This window comes from Coregonus lavaretus, assembly GCF_964263955.1.
Source record: "Coregonus lavaretus genome assembly, chromosome: 14".
Lineage (NCBI taxonomy): Eukaryota > Metazoa > Chordata > Actinopteri > Salmoniformes > Salmonidae > Coregonus > Coregonus lavaretus.
Window position 1 is genome coordinate 47,609,211 of NC_140001.1, and position 16,370 is coordinate 47,625,580.

Consider the following 16,370-nt stretch of genomic DNA (forward strand, 5'->3'; position numbering starts at 1 on the left):
TGTACATCCAAGGGCCAGCCGTGCTGCCCTGTTCTGAGCCAATTCTAGTAGGCTTAAATTGAAAATATGGCAAATAGGAGTGGCAATATCGTAATACTGTGGTAACATCCTTAATGTGTGTTTCTCTGCTCCTAGATGCCACCAAGATGTCACTCATATAATGCAAACAGGTACTGACTATCCTTGTGCACTGGAACAGAGAAACAGAGAAAAACGCACTACAGAGATCTATAACAGTAAACCATTCTGCCTGCGGCGTGAACTTATAACAGGATGGCAACTGGGTTGGGTACCACGGGATAAACTGGGATTACCATATAATTTACACCTCTCAGGTTCTGAACCAGGCGCCACTCATCTCTCCCAGGTTTCGTAACAGGAAAAATTGGTGTATTGCAAACACTTTTTGTTGCTTCTGGCTTAATAGGATATTGAGGTAACCTGGGGAGTTTCTTCTTGGGATCAACATTAATTACAACTGGGCTGGCACTGCATATCAGTCCACTGTCATTGTTATGTCCTTAAGGTTTCTGGCACCTGAGACAGAATAGACTGGGAGGCAGTGTCAGACCCACACTCCTCCTGGTGGAGTGGTTCAATTTGCCTACTTACACAGGGCATGGGTTTAGTTTCAAATGTATTACCGGGGTGGTATTCCTTTAAAAGGGAAGGCTTTTTTGGTGCAAGGGTCCAACGGTGAGGGTGAGTGGTGCTGTGATAGTACCGGATCCCAATGGTCGTTTATCCAAGGCTTGGACCGGAAAAGGAGAGGAGAGCGGGTATGCGGTGATGTTCAGGGAGGAGATGTGGGCCTGGTCGATAGAATTCCCCACATAACCAGAGTCCACTAGAGCCGTAGAAACAACACCTGAGGAACAGCCAGCGAAATGGAAACCAGGAAGGGTTTGGCGGAAAACAATGAAGGAATACTCAAGCCTACCCTGGGAGACGGATGATCACGGAGCTGTCCCTCTGCCCCAGTGGACTTTGGGTTGGGACGCACTGGATACCACTGAAGCTGGTGCCCCTCCTTGCCGCAATAGGCACACAACCCCAGCTGTCTGAAACGACGTCGCTCTACCGCGGAGAGGTGTGTGACCCCTATCTCCATGGGTTCAGACTCTGCCTCAGGACGGCCAAAGGAGGAGGGCGAGAGGGGGGGGGGGGGCACCGGCGCTCCCAAATAAGGTTGTCCAGACGGATGGCCATCGCAATGAGCACGTCCCAACTCAGTCTGGACCTCCTCGCACAGGACTCTTCGGAATATGGTGCAGAGCGCCGGCTCATTCCATCCGCTGGAGGCTAACACGGTCCAGAAGGTGAGGGTGCACTCCGCAGTGGTCTGGGCACCCTGCCGGAGTTGGAGTAGTCGCTCACCTCCCTCTCTGCCCTCACCTCTCTGCCCCCTGGATGGTCGAAGACTGCACTGAACAGAGCCATGAACCCCTCGTAGGAACCCAGATCTTCCTCTCCTCTCTCCCAGATGGCCGTAGCCCACTCCAACGCCCGCACGGTCATAGCCGTAGCCCACTCCAACCTTGGACCTCTCAGTGGTGGAGGCTCCCGTCTGATGGGCGAAATAGAGGGAGCACTGGAGTAGGAAGCCACGGCATTTGGATGGAGTCCCGTCATACTTGTCCGGGAGGGACAGTTGGGCATCGCTGACCTGGGTGGACTGCTGGGTAGGCTGGGGGACTGGCTTGCAGGGCCGACTCGGGGTAGAAGGCCCTCCGCTATTTGAAGGTGAATCCTCTCGGATGGTGTCGAGGCGGTGGAGGATGTGGAGGACCTCATCCATTGCCACGCCCAGTTTTGCCAACTGATCGTTGTGTTGGCGGAGTACGTGTCCCTGTTCGCCCACTGTCTGGGATGTCTTTCTCTTCTGCTGCTTCCATACTTTGAGGCAGTATTCTGTAATGTATACGCAGGTAGTCAGGAAGCAGGTGCAAAAGGTGAGTTTAACAATAATAAACATGAAGAAAATACAAAACAGGAAACACATACTGAACGTAACCAAAACGAATAATACCTAATGACTGAGGCAACAGAGGGAGGGTAATCAGGATGGTGATGAAGTTCAGGTGTGCGTAATGTGGGTTGCCAGGACCGGTGGTTAGTAGACCGGCGACGTCAAGCACCGGAGGGAGGAAGCAGGAGTAGGCGTGACACATACAGTTGAAGTCGGAAGTTTACATACACCTTAGCCAAATACATTTAAACTCAGTTTTTCACAATTCCTGACATTTAATCCTGGTAAAAAATACTTGTCAGTTAGGATCACCACTTTATTTTAAGAATGTGAAATATCAATGTGGTCCTCTGTAGCTCAATTGGTAGAGCATGGCGCTTGTAACGCCAGGGTAGTGGGTTCGATCCCAGGGACCACCCATACGTAAAAATGTATGCGCACATGACTGTAAGTAGCTTTGGATAAAAGCTTCTGCTAAATGGCATATTATTATTATTATATTATAGAGATAATTATTTATTTCAGCTTTTAGTTATTTCATCACATTCCCAGTGGGTCAAAAGTTTACATACACTCAATTAGTATTTGGTAGCATTGCCTTTAAATTGTTTAACTTGGGTCAAACGTTTCGGGTAGCCTTCCACAAGTTTCCCACAATAACTTGGGTGAATTTTGGCCCATTCCTCCTGACAGAGCTGGTGTAACTGAGTCAGGTCTGTAGGCCTCCTTGCTCGCACACACTTTTTCAGTTCTGCCCACAAATGTTCTATAGGATTGAGGTCAGGGCTTTGTGATGGCCACTCCAATACCTTGACTTTGTTGTCCTTAAGCCATTTTGCCACAACCTTGGAAGTATGCTTGGGGTCATTGTCCATTTGGAAGACCCATTTGCGACCAAGCTTTAACTTCCTGACTGATGTCTTGAGATGTTGCTTCAATATTTCCACATAATTTTCCTTCCTCATGATGCCATCTATTTTGTGAAGTACACCAGTCCCTCCTGCAGCAAAGCACCCCCACAGCATGATGCTGCCACCCCCGTGCTTCACGGTTGGGATGGTGTTCTTCGGCTTGCAAGCTTTCCCCTTTTTCCTCCAAACATAACGATGGTCATTATGGCCAAACAGTTCTATTTTTGTTTCATCAGACCAGAGGACATTTCTCCAAAAAGTACGATCTTTGTCCCCATGTGCAGTTGCAAACCGTAGTCTGGCTTTTTTATGGCGGTTTTGGAGCAGTGGCTTCTTCCTTGCTGAGCGGCCTTTCAGTTATGTCGATGTAGGACTCGTTTTACTGTGGATATAGATACTTTTGTACCTGTTTCCTCCAGCATCTTCACAAGGTCCTTTGCTGTTGTTCTGGGATTGTACAGTGCTTTAACCTTATCAATACAAATGATCCGTAAGGGGACCAATGAACATTCTCAGAATACTTTTTACACCACTTACGTACACACGTCTACACGTTGGAGTGCAAGTTGTATATACAGTACCAGTCAAAAGTTTGGACACACCTACTAATTGAAGGGTTTTTCTTTATTTTTAACTACTTTTTTCATTGTAGAATAATAGTGAAGACATCAACACAATGAAATAACACATGGAATCATGTAGTAACCAAAAAGGTGTTAAACAAATCAAAATATATTTTATTGTTGAGATTCTTCAAAGTAGCCACCTTTTGTCTTTATGACAGCTTTGCACACATTTACATTACATTTTAGTCATTTAGCAGACGCTCTTATCCAGAGCGACTTACAGTTAGTGAGTGCATACATTGTTATTATTTTATTTTATTTTTTCATACTGCCCCCCTGTGGGAATCGAACCCACAACCCTGGCGTTGCAAACGCCATGCTCTACCAACTGAGCTACATCCCTGCCGGCCATTCTCTCCCCTACCCTGGACGACGCTGGGCCAATTGTGCGCCGCCCCATGGGTCTCCCGGTCGCGGCCAGCTACAACAGAGCCTGGATTCGAACCAGGATCTCTAGTGGCACAGCTAGCACTGCGATGCAGTGCCTTAGACCACTGCGCACACTCTTGGCATTCTCTCAACCAGCTTCATGAGGTAGTCACCTGGAATACATTTCAATTAACAGGTGTGCCTTCTTAAAAGTTAATTTGTGGAATGTCTTTCCTTAATGCATTTGAGCCAATCAGTTGTGTTGTGACAATGTAGGGGTGGTATACAGAAGATAGCCCTATTTGGTAAAAGACCAAGTCCATATTATGGCAAGAACAGCTCAAATAAGCAAAGAGAAACGACAGTCCATCATTACTTTAAGACATGAAGGTCAGTCAATATTGAACATTTCAAGAACATTGAACGTTTCTTAAAGTGCAGTCGCAAAAACCATCAAGCGCTATGATGAAACTGGCTCTCATGAGGACCGCCACAGGAAAGGAAGACCCAGAGTTACCTCTGCTGCAGAGGATAAATTCATTAGAGTTATCTACACCTCAGATTGCAGCCCAAATAAATGGTTCACAGAGTTCCGTGAATCAGGCCTTCAAATAAACCACTACTAAAGGACATAATGGGACCCATCTCGTCCAAAAAGTTGACTCAAGTTTGCCAAAAAGCACCTGGATGATCATCAAGACGTTCTATGGACAGATGATTCAAAAGTATAACTTTAAGGACGACATGGTTCCAGTAATGCCTGGCGAAAACCAAACTCTGCATTCCACAGTAAGAACATCATACCAAAGGTCAAGCATGGTGGTGGTGGTGTGATGGTTTGGGGATGCTTTGCTGCCTCAGGACCTGGACGACTTGCCTTAATAGAAGGAACCATGAATTCTGCTCTGTATCAGAGAATTCTACAGGAGAATGTCATACCATCCGTCTGTGAGCTGAAGCTGAAGCGCAACTGGGTCATGCAGCAAGACAATGATCCAAAACACACAATCAAGTCTACATGAAATTGCTAAAAAGCAAGTTTTGGAATGGCCTAGTCAAAGTCCAGACCTAATCCCAATTGAGATGTTGTGGCAGGACTTGAAACGAGCAGTTCATGCTTGAAAACCCACACGTCACTGAGTTAAAGCAGTTCTGCATGGAAGAGTGGGCCAAAATTCCTCCACAGCGTCGTGAGAGACTGATCAACAACTACAGGAAGCATTTGGTTGGAGTCATTGCAGCTAAAGGTGGCACAACCAGTTATTGAGTGTAAGGGGGCAATTACTTTTTCACACAGGGGAATTGGGTGTTGCATAACTTTGTTTATGAAATAAATATGTAATTGTTGTGTTATTTGTTCACTTATGTTCCCTTTATCTAATATTAGGTTTTGGCTGAAGATCTGATAACATTCAGTATCACAAATATGCAAAAGTAGAGAAAATTAAAAAGGGGGAAAATACTTTTTCATAGCACTGTATGTGGTAATTCCTTCAAAACTGTTGGAAAAGCATTCCTCATGAAGCTGGTTGAGAGAATGCCATGAGTGTGCAAAGCTGTCATCAAGGCAAAGGGTGGCTACTTTGAAGAATCTAAATTATAAAATATATTTTGATTTGCTTAACACTTTTTTGGTTACTAAATGATTCCATATGTGTTATTTCATAGTTTTGATGTCTTCACTTTTATTCTACAATGTAGAAAATAGTAAAAATAAAGAAAAAACCCTTGAATGAGTAGATGTGTCCAAACTTTTGACTGGAACTGTATATATATATACACACACACACTTACACACACAAACACAAGATGTCCAAAAGGTCGTCAAACATCTCATTCCAAAATCCTGGGCATTAACATGGAGTTGGTCCCCCCTTTGCTGCTATAAAAGCCTCCATTCTTCTGGGAAGGCTTTCCACTAGACGTTGGAACATTGCTGCGGGGACTTACTTCCATTCAGCCACAAGAGCATTAGTGAGGTCAGGCACTGATGTTGAGAGATTAGGCCTTTCTCGCAGTCGGCATTCCAATTCTTCCCAAAGGTGTTTGATGGGGTTGAGGTCAGGGCTCTGTGCAGGCCAGTCAAGTTCTTCCACACCGATCTCGACAAACCATTTCTGTATGGACCTCACTTTGTGCACGGGGGCATTGTCATGCTGATACAGGAAAGAGCCTTCCCAAACTGTTGCCACAAATTTGGAAAAATCGTCTAGAATGTCATTGTATGCTGTAGCGTTAACATTTCCCTTCACTGGAACTAAGGGGCCTAGCCCGAACCATGAAAAACAGCCCCAGACCATTATTCCTCTTCCACCAAACTTTACAGTTGGCACTATGCATTCGGGCAGGTGGCGTTCTCCTGGCATCCGCCAAACCCAGATTCGTCCGTCGGACTGACTGATGGTGAAGCGTGGTTCATCACTCCAGAGAACATGTTTCCAATGGGGGCGACCTTTACACCACTCCAGCGGCTGCTCGGCCATGAAGCTCCCAATGAACAGTTATTGTGCTGACGTTGCTTCCAGAGGCAGTTTGGTACTCAGTAGTAACACGGTAAGAACTCGGAGGCTTGCAAACTAGGACAAACGATTTTTACACATTACACGCTTCAGCACTCGGTGATCCCGTTCTGTGAGCTTGTGTGGCCTACCACTTCGCGGCTGAGCCGTTGTTTCTCCTAGACGTTTCCACTTGACAATAACAGCACTTACAGTTGACCGGGGCAGCTCTAGCAGGGCAAAAATGTGATCAACTGACTTGTTGGAAAGGTGGTATCCTGTGACGGTGCCACATTGAAAGTCACTGAGCTCTTCAGTAAGGCAATTCTACTGCCAATGTTTGTCTATGGAGATTGCATGGCTGTGTGCTTGATTTTATACACCTGTCAGCAATGGGTGTGGCTGAAATAGCAGAATCCACTAATTTGAAGGGGTGTCCACATACTTTTATATATATAGCGCATTCGGAAGGTATTCAGACCCCTTCCCTTTTTCCAATAATTTTCTTATGTTACAACCTTATTCTATAATGGATTAAGTTAATTGTTTTCCTGATCAATCTACACACAATACCCCATAATGACAAAGCGAAAACAGTTTTTTTGAATTTTTTGGAAATATAAGTATATATAAATAAATAAATAATAATACCTTATTATTAGACCCTTTGCGACTTAAATTGAGGTCAGGTGAATCCTGTCTGCATTGATCATCCTTGAGATGTTTCTACAACTTGATTGGAGTCCACCTGTGATAAATTATATTGGTTGGACATGATTTGGAAAGGCACACACCTGTCTATATACGGTCCCACAGTTGACAGTGCATGTCAGAGCAAAAACCTAGCCATGTGGTCAAATAAATTGTCCGTAGAGCTCTGAGACAGGATTGTGTCGAGGCACAGATTTGGGGAAGGGAACCAAAACATTTCTGCAGCATTGAAGGTCCTCAAGAACACAGTATTCTCCATCATTCTTAAATGGAAGAAATTTGGAACCACCAAGACTCTTCCTAGAGCTGGCCACCCGGCCAAACTGAGCAATCGGGGGAGAAGGGCCTTGGTCATGGAGGTGACCAAGAACTCGATGGTCATTCTGACAAATCTCCAGAGTTCCTCCGTGGAGATTGGAGAACCTTCCAGAAGGACAACCATCTCTGCAGCACTCCACCAATCAGGCCTTTATGGTAGTGGCCAGACGGAAGCCACTCCTCGCTTGGAGTTTGCCAAAAGGCACCTAAAGGACTCAGACCATGAGAAACAAGATTCTCTGGTCTGATGAAACCAAGATTGAACTCTTTGCCCTGAATGCCAAGCGTCACGTCTGGAGGAAACCTGCCACCATCCCTACGGTGAAGCATGTTGGTGGCAGCATCATGCTGTGGGGATGCTTTTCAGCGGCATGGACTGTGAGACTAGTCAGGATCGAGGGAAAGATGAACAGAGCAAAGTACAGAGAGATCCTTCATGAAAACCTGCTCCAGAGCTCTCAGGACCTCAGACTGAGGCGAAGGTTCACCTTCCAACAGGACAACAACCCTAAGCACACAGCCAAGACCACGCAGGAGTGGATTCGGGACAAGTCTTTGAATGTCCTTGAGTGGCCCAGCCAGAGCCCGGACTTGAACCCAATCGAACGTCTCTGGAGAGACCTGAAAATAGCTGTGCAGCGACACTCCCCATCCAACCTGACAGAGCTTTAGAGGATCTGCAGAGAAGAATGAGAGAAACTCCCCAAATACAGGTGTGCCAAGCTTGTAGTGTCATACCCAAGAAGACTCAAGGCTGTAATCGTTGACAAAGGTGCTTCAACAAAGTACTGAGTAAAGGGTCTGAATACTTATGTAATTGTGATATTTTATACAATTTCTAAAAACCAGATTTTGCTTTGTCATTGTGGGGTTTTGTATGTAGATTGATGAAGGGAAAAAAACTATTCAATCCATTTTAGAATAAGGCTGTAACGTAATTTTTTTTTTGGAAAAAGTCAAGGGGTCTGAAAACTTTCCGAATGCACTGTATAGTGTATCTGGAGATCCAGAGGCATCAGGTCCTCTGTTATCCTGGTAAAATAAATGGTGGTAGTACATTTCTATGACATTCTGAATCCTAATCTAGCTTTACTGTGGCCATGGAACCTTTGGCCAGCATAGTGTCCACAAAAATGCTAATGAAAAACACCATACGAGAGCTTTTAAACCTAAGCCCTACTTTCAGCGTTGTCCACTTTTGTAATTACTATATCCTATGGGAGCAGTCAGAACATTTTGCTACTGAAGTAGAAAATCGGTCTAAAAATATGACTGAGGGAGCACAAATGAGCAAGATTTACTTCTAAAAATACCAGATATACATTGGTACACATTGTTGAAATTAAGACAGAGGAGATGATTGTGGACTACAGGAAAAAAAAGAGGACTGAGCACGCCCCCATTGTCATCGACGGGGCTGTAGTGGAACAGGTTGAGAGCTACAAGTTCCTTGGTGTCCACAAACTATCATGGTCCAAACACACCAAGACAGTCGTGAAGAGGGCACGACAAAGCCTATTCCCCCTCAGGAGACTGAAAAGACTTGGCATGGGTCCTCAGATCCTCAAAAAGTTCTACAGCTGCACCATCGAGAGCATCCTGACTGGTTGCATCACCGCCCGGTATGGCAACTGCTCGGCCTCCGACCGCAAGGCACTACAGAGGGTAGTGCGTACGGCCCAGTACATCACTGGGGCCAAGCTTCCTGCCATCCAGGACCTCTATACCAGGCGGTGTCAGAGGAAGGCCCTAAAAATTGTCAAAGACTCCAGCCACCCTAGTCATAGTGTTCTCTCTGCTACCGCACGGCAAGCGGTACCGGAGCGCCAAGTCTAGGTCCAAAATGATTCTCAACAGCTTCTACCCCCAAGCCATAAGACTCCTGAACAGCTAATCATGGCTACCTGGACTATTTGCACTGCCTCCCCCACCCCACCCCACCCCATAACCCTCTTTTACACTGCTGCTACTCTGTTTATTATTTATGCGTAGTCACTTTAACTCTACCCACATGTACATATTGCCGGTGCCCCCGCCCATTGACTCTGTACCGGTACCACCCTGTATATACAGTGAGGGAAAAAAGTATTTGATCCCCTGCTGATTTTGTACGTTTGCCCACTGACAAAGACATGATCAGTCTATAATTTTAATGGTAGGTTTATTTGAACAGTGAGAGACAGAATAACAACAAAAAAATCCAGAAGAACACATGTCAAAAATGTTATAAATTGATTTGCATTTTAATGAGGGAAATAAGTATTTGACCCCTCTGCAAAACATTACTTAGTACTTGGTGGCAAAACCCTTGTTGGCAATCACAGAGGTCAGACATTTCTTGTAGTTGGCCACCAGGTTTGCACACATCTCAGGAGGGAATTTGTTCCACTCCTCTTTGCAGATCTTCTCCAAGTCATTAAGGTTTCGAGTCTGACGTTTGGCAACTCGAACCTTCAGCTCCCTCCACAGATTTTCTATGGGATTAAGGTCTGGAGACTGGCTAGGCCACTCCAGGACCTTAATGTGCTTCTTCTTGAGCCACTCCTTTGTTGCCTTGGCCATGTGTTTTGGGTCATTGTCATGCTGGAATACCCATCCACGACCCATTTCAATGCCCTGGTTGAGGGAAGGAGGTTCTCACCCAAGATTTGACGGTACATGGCCCCGTCCATCGTCCCTTTGATGCGGTGAAGTTGTCCTGTCCCCTTAGCAGAAAAACACCCCTAAAGCATAATGTTTCAACCATGTTTGACGGTGGGGATGGTGTTCTTGGGGTCATAGGCAGCATTCCTCCTCCTCCAAACACGGCGAGTTGAGTTGATGCCAAAGAGCTCGATTTTGGTCTCATCTGACCACAACACTTTCACCCAGTTCTCCTCTGAATCATTCAGATGTTCATTGGCAAACTTCAGACGGCCCTGTATATTTGCTTTCTTGAGCAGGGGGACCTTGCGGGCGCTGCAGGATTTCAGTCCTTCACGGCGTAGTGTGTTACCAATTGTTTTCTTGGTGACTATGGTCCCAGCTGCCTTGAGATCATTGACAAGATCCTCCCGTGTAGTTCTGGGCTGATTCCTCACCGTTCTCATGATCATTGCAACTCCACGAGGTGAGATCTTGCAGGGAGCCCCAGGCCGAGGGAGATTGACAGTTCTTTTGTGTTTCTTCCATTTGTGAATAATCGCACCAACTGTTGTCACCTTCTCACCAAGCTGCTTGGCGATGGTCTTGTAGCCCATTCCAGCCTTGTGTAGGTCTACAATCTTGTCCCTGACATCCTTGGAGAGCTCTTTGGTCTTGCCCATGGTGGAGAGTTTGGAATCTGATTGATTGCTTCTGTGGACAGGTGTCTTTTATACAGATAACAAGCTGAGATTAGGAGCACTCCCTTTAAGAGTGTGCTCCTAATCTCAGCTTGTTACCTGTATAAAAGACACCTGGGAGCCAGAAATCTTTCTGATTGAGAGGGGGTCAAATACTTATTTCCCTCATTAAAATGCAAATCAATTTATAACATTTTTGACATAAGTTTTTCTGGTTTTTTGTTGTTGTTATTCTGTCTCTCACTGTTCAAATAAACCTACCTTTAAAATTATAGACTGATCATTTCTTTGTTAGTGGGCAAACGTACAAAATCAGCAGGGGATCAAATACTTTTTTCCCTCACTGTAGCCTCCCTACTGTTATTTTATTTTACAGCTGCTTTAGTTATTTGCTATTTTTGAAAAAAAAAAAAAAAACGGCATTGTTGGTTAAGGGCTTGTAAGTAAGCATTTCACTGTAATGTCTACACCTGTTGTATTCGGCACATGTGGCAAATAAAATTTGATTAGATTTTTTATTTAACCTTTATGTAACTAGGCAAGTCAGTTAAGAACAAATTCTTATTTACAATGACGGCCTACACCGGCCAAACCCGGATGATGCTGGGCCAATTGTGCGCCGCCCTATGGGACTCCCAATCACGGCCGGTTGTGATACAGCCTGGAATAGAACCAGGGTGTCTGTAGTGACGCCTCAAGTACTGAGATGCAGTGCCTTAGACCACTGCGCCACTGTTGATTTGATTGGTGTGTTTTAGTTAGTTTTACTCTGCGCCAAAACCAACTGGAAAATGGGCTTTATGCTTCTAGTTACCCTTTGAAACGTCTAACTCCATACAAGTGTCATCTGTCAACTTTTAGTTTTAAAAAAACACACTTGAAGCAAATGTAAACATTTAATTAAACTGATTTAAGAGCAGTTGAACAAGAGTTAGTAAAGTTTAGGTTGAGGGGGATAAAGTTGTTGATGTTGTCTGGCAGCGTGGTGGGATTGGTGCCAACAGCAAAGCAACTTCCCCCAATGTATCCTGGAGAGAAAGAGAGAGAGCAGGTGGCAGTGGAGGGATCATTCAAATTATGTGAAAGGGACGCAGTATTCTAACACACAGGTAACAAGTAAATAGCCTGATGTGGACACCAATTCAGAGGCTAACTATGTGAAAGTATCTAGGAGTCATCTATAGGTAATACCACACAACATGAGAAAGAGACACACCTTGAGAGCATCATGCCAAACAGGAAGTGTAAAGAAGGGGCTTTCCTTGAAAGACAGGGAAGGAGAGGAGGGTCTCAGCTGAGGTCCAAGCATTTTGATATGTTCTGTCCAGCTGTCCCTCAAACAGGCCTGTAGGTGCCATCAACCAGCCTACATACCATCTGAGTGAGCTAACTGTGAGGATGGCAGAGAGAGGGAGAGTAAGAGATCAACAATCACTGTTGAGCATTCCATTTAAAAATAGTGTAATACTGTTCTAGAGTCAGATTGTCTCAGCATGGTAGGGTACAGCAGGGTTAGAGAGATATGCAAACGTACAGTCATGGGGCCAGACTTTTTGTTTCTCGTCAGGGTGTTGTAGGAGAAAGAAGTAGTGTAGGACTTTGAGAGATTCTGGATAGTGCTGAGTGACTGGACTGTGTGAATGGTCCTGTGAATGAGAGAGAGGGAGAGAGAGTATTGGGGGAATCAGTAATCAAGTAATATCAGACTGGCTCTGTATCATTGATCATTACATTTACATTTTACATTTTAGTCATTTAGCAGACGCTCTTATCCAGAGCGACTTACAGGAGCAATTAGGGTTAAGTGCCTTGCTCAAGGGCACATTTACGTCATTTAGCAGACGCTCTAGTCCAGAGCGACTCACAAATTGATGCATTCACCCTATAGCCAGTGGGATAACCACTTTACAATTTTTTTGGGGGGGGGGGGGGGGGGGGTAGAAGGATTACTTTATCGACAAGGCCAAACAAGAGGAAATTGGGCATCGAATCATCAGCCCCCCTGAAAGGTGGTAGGTATACATTCAGAAAAGTAGGCAAATTGTCATAGCAATTCATGTAGTATCCGCACATATATGCCTTTTCTACATCTGCCTTTCAGTAAGCAGGAAGGAGGTTTGTGAATTATACCCACACCAATAAAAAGGCTGATTTTAACTTACTGTATTGGCTGATGCAACTGGATGAAGTTCATGATGATCTGCTCAGATGCCATACTGTGCCCTTCTCCTCTGGGCACATTCTGAACCCACACAAACACACAATATCAGCATTGACTGTAGCTTAACTGGATATTGTTATATTGAATGTGTAAGAAATACCTATGCAAAGGGACAGATAGGTAACCATTTACAGTAACTGCAGTTCATTATCACACTACTTAGTCAATAAGCACCAGCTAGACAGAAGATCTAGCTCGCTAAGTTACCTACAGAAAGTAATGTAGAAATCTCACCTTTCTGCAGCAGGTACCTCTGGCCGGGCAGCTTCATCTTGTAGCAGGTTGAGGTACTAACTTACTTTCACTAGCTACTGCTAGCTAACATGACTATAGCCAGTAGCCAAGTAGGGCTAGCTAGTCAGTTAGCCAGCTTGCTAGCTAGTCAGCAGTAACGTTAGACGGCTAATGCAAGCCAACTTTGTGCACTTGCTGTTGAGTTCGTTCTCTTGGCATGCGAACTTCATGATAAGTTAAGCATCTTAGCTAACATTACTATTTTTATCTTCCTGTCACACAACTGTCTAACCCTTTCTCTGTGCTGCCGACACTGCAGCTCACTATGAATATTATATCAGGGGGCGTGTACTTCCAGGTATGAACAAAAAAACTATAACAAAAAAATGGATACATTTTGTCCTATTTGTTTTCTGTAATTCGATGCCCAATTTGGAAACCATAAAGGAGAAAACGAGTTGATATCCAATTTTCATTTTGGTTTTCAACTAGACAAATTATAAAATGATTCATTTCCTCTTGTTTGGCCTTGTCGATATGAAAGGAAATAGGAATTATCCATAAACACAGTGTGATATTTTAAGTCCACAACAATGCTGTAACCACATCAGGATACCATTTTTTTTGCAGTTACGCTTTAAAGGGATAGTTCGAGATTTTGGCAGAGTTAGATGAGCTCGTGGATACCATTTTTATGTCAATGCGTCCAGTATGAAGGAATTTAGAGGTAGTTTCGCGAGCCAATGCTAACTAAGTCTATAGGAACAGTGAGCATGAGATTTACAGTCATTGCGCTAACACTAGTTGCCAATTGTGCAAACGCTAGCTGGCAACTTCTTTCAAACTGAACACAGAGACATAAAAATGGTATCCAAGAGTTCATCTGACTCTGGGGAAGTAGATAAAGAACTTAATTGCCAAAATCCCAAACTATCCTTTTAATCAAGTATGCATGCACCTAGCACTTTTTGTTTGGTTAGTGATGTATCAGTTGCACACGTTGTGATGGAATTCATTCATTGTACATGTATCAGAAACAATTTTTATCATTACCGTAACAGACAACCATATGGTAATGAGAAATGGTAAACACACTGTGGCCCAGACCCCCTCCTCTGCACACAGCTCTGTCTCACGGGCCTCTCTCCGCTCACAGTGTCGGCTCCCGTCTGCAGTACAGGGCCGACGGGACATGGTGTCAGCGTTGGAATGGCGTGCTCCAGCCCTGTGCACCACTGTGAAGTCGTACGGCTGAAGCTCCTCCACCCAGCATGCAACCTGCCCCTCTGGCTCTTTGAAAGACATGAGCCACTGGAGAGCAGAGTGGTCAGTCCTTACAGTAAATCTGTGTCCAGGATAAAGGGCAAGGTGAGGTCAGGGGGGGGCGAGCACAGGGGCCTCGATCAGTGCACGTTTCAGGATGTTGAAGGCCTCCTTGCACTCCACTGTCCAAGTGAAGGCCTTGTCCTTCGGCAGCAGGCGGTTCAGGGGAGCAGCGACGCTTGAGAAGCCTCGTACAAACCTCCTGTAGTATGAGGCCAGGCCCAGGAAGCTATTCAGCTGTTGCTGGTCGGTGGGGGTGGGCCAGTCTCGAACAGCCCCCACTTTGTCCTCCATGGTGCTGATACCCTCCTCCCGCACTTGGTGGCCCAAGAAGGACAACTCTCTCCTCATGAAGTGGCACTTCTTGGGGTGGAGCTTCAGGCCTGCAGCAGCCACCCTCTCCATCACACGCCGTAGCACCCCCAGGGCTGACTGGAAGGAGCTGCCATGGGCCAGGATGTCGTCGAGGTATACCAGACACACCTGTCGGGGGATGCCATCCAGCACCCTGTCCATCAAACGCTCAAAAGTAGCTGGAGCGTTGCACAGGCTGAAGCACAGGACCTTGAACTGCCAGTGTCCTCTGTTAGTGGAGAACGCAGTTTTGGCTCCGGCCTCTGGGGAGAGCGGCACCTGCCAGTAGCCACTACGGAGGTCTAGTGAGGAGAACCAGGAGGACCCCCTAACCAGGTCCAGCGACTCATCGATGCATGGTATGGGGTATGAGTCCTTCCTGGTTACCTCATTCAGCCACCTGTAGTCCGCACAGAACCTCAGCTTGCCCCCCTTCTTAGGAACCATGACGACTGGTGCCGCCCAGAGGCTGTCTGAGAGCTCGATGAAGTCTGCCCGCTGCATCTCCAACACAGCCTTGTCTGCCACCTCCTGGCATGCCAGCGGAATACAGCGGGGACGCATCTTGATGGGCCAAGCATCACCTGTGTCGATCTCAAGCTGCACCAGCTGAGTCTGACGCACCTCTTCCTACTCAGAGCAAAGCTGTCTCTGAACTCAAACAGCAACTGCCACAACCGTTCCTGCTGCTCGGGGTCAAGACCAACACAGTTCCTCCCCCATATCTCCCTCACTGCAGACAGTGTCCTCTCCTCTCCCATCTGGGGTAGCTGGGCTGGGGGGGTGTGGCCCGGGCTCACGGAGGGATGTGTCGTGGAGGTAGCTGGGGGAATGTAACACACAGCCATAGGTGACAGAGGGGCTGGGCAAAAGTCACACACAGATGTGGGGGAGGGGGGGCAGCCATGAGTCTCTGCTGCTTTAACTGTTGGAGTAAGGGGGTTGTTGGGTTGTGTGAACGTGACATTAGGGGGGCCATGGTGACGGCCGGCTCTCCCCGGAAGCTCAGTGTGCCTCCATTTAGGTCTAACTGGCAGCCTGTGCTCCTAAGAAAGTCCAACCCCGCTACCTACACAGCCCCTACCCACACAGGATGACGCACAGTCCTGCCCTCTACTGTCAGAGTCATTCCCTTCTCTTTCATGGGTGCCAGCTGACCTGTGACTGTGCGGAGTGGCACAGTTATGGGCTCAAACTGAGTTACTGTGGACCCAATGTCCACCAGGGCAGAGCAGGGCACCCCCTCCACAGTGACAGGGACATGACAAAAGTCCCCAACACAGGTCCGGCCCACCACAACAACAGGCTCCATCTGCTTGCACTCGTCTGCTTCTGGGGGAAGTGGAGCCTTGCTCCCCGGTCCGTGCCGGTGGGCTCCTCCTGGCGATGGTGATGGTTGGGAAAGAGAGCCAGGGGTCCGCACTGCCCCGTCTATGCGGACCCGAGCCATTTCCCTGAGCTCTGAGGGACATGAGGCAATCCTGGCGCAGATGGCTTGGCTGGCCACACCCCC

The 16,370-nt window shown here is 46.4% G+C and overlaps 1 long non-coding RNA gene across 1 annotated transcript; it reads right to left on the reverse strand.

The window, feature by feature from the left end:
• Nucleotides 1-11,607: 11,607 nt before the first annotated feature.
• LOC311141009 lies at nucleotides 11,608-12,975 on the reverse strand. Its single transcript, XR_014614196.1, has 4 exons — nucleotides 12,888-12,975; nucleotides 12,260-12,371; nucleotides 11,942-12,115; nucleotides 11,608-11,753 (listed from the first exon to the last, which is right to left on the reverse strand). It is a non-coding gene; the product is annotated as an uncharacterized lncRNA (long non-coding RNA).
• Between the last annotated feature and the right edge of the window lie 3,395 nt (nucleotides 12,976-16,370).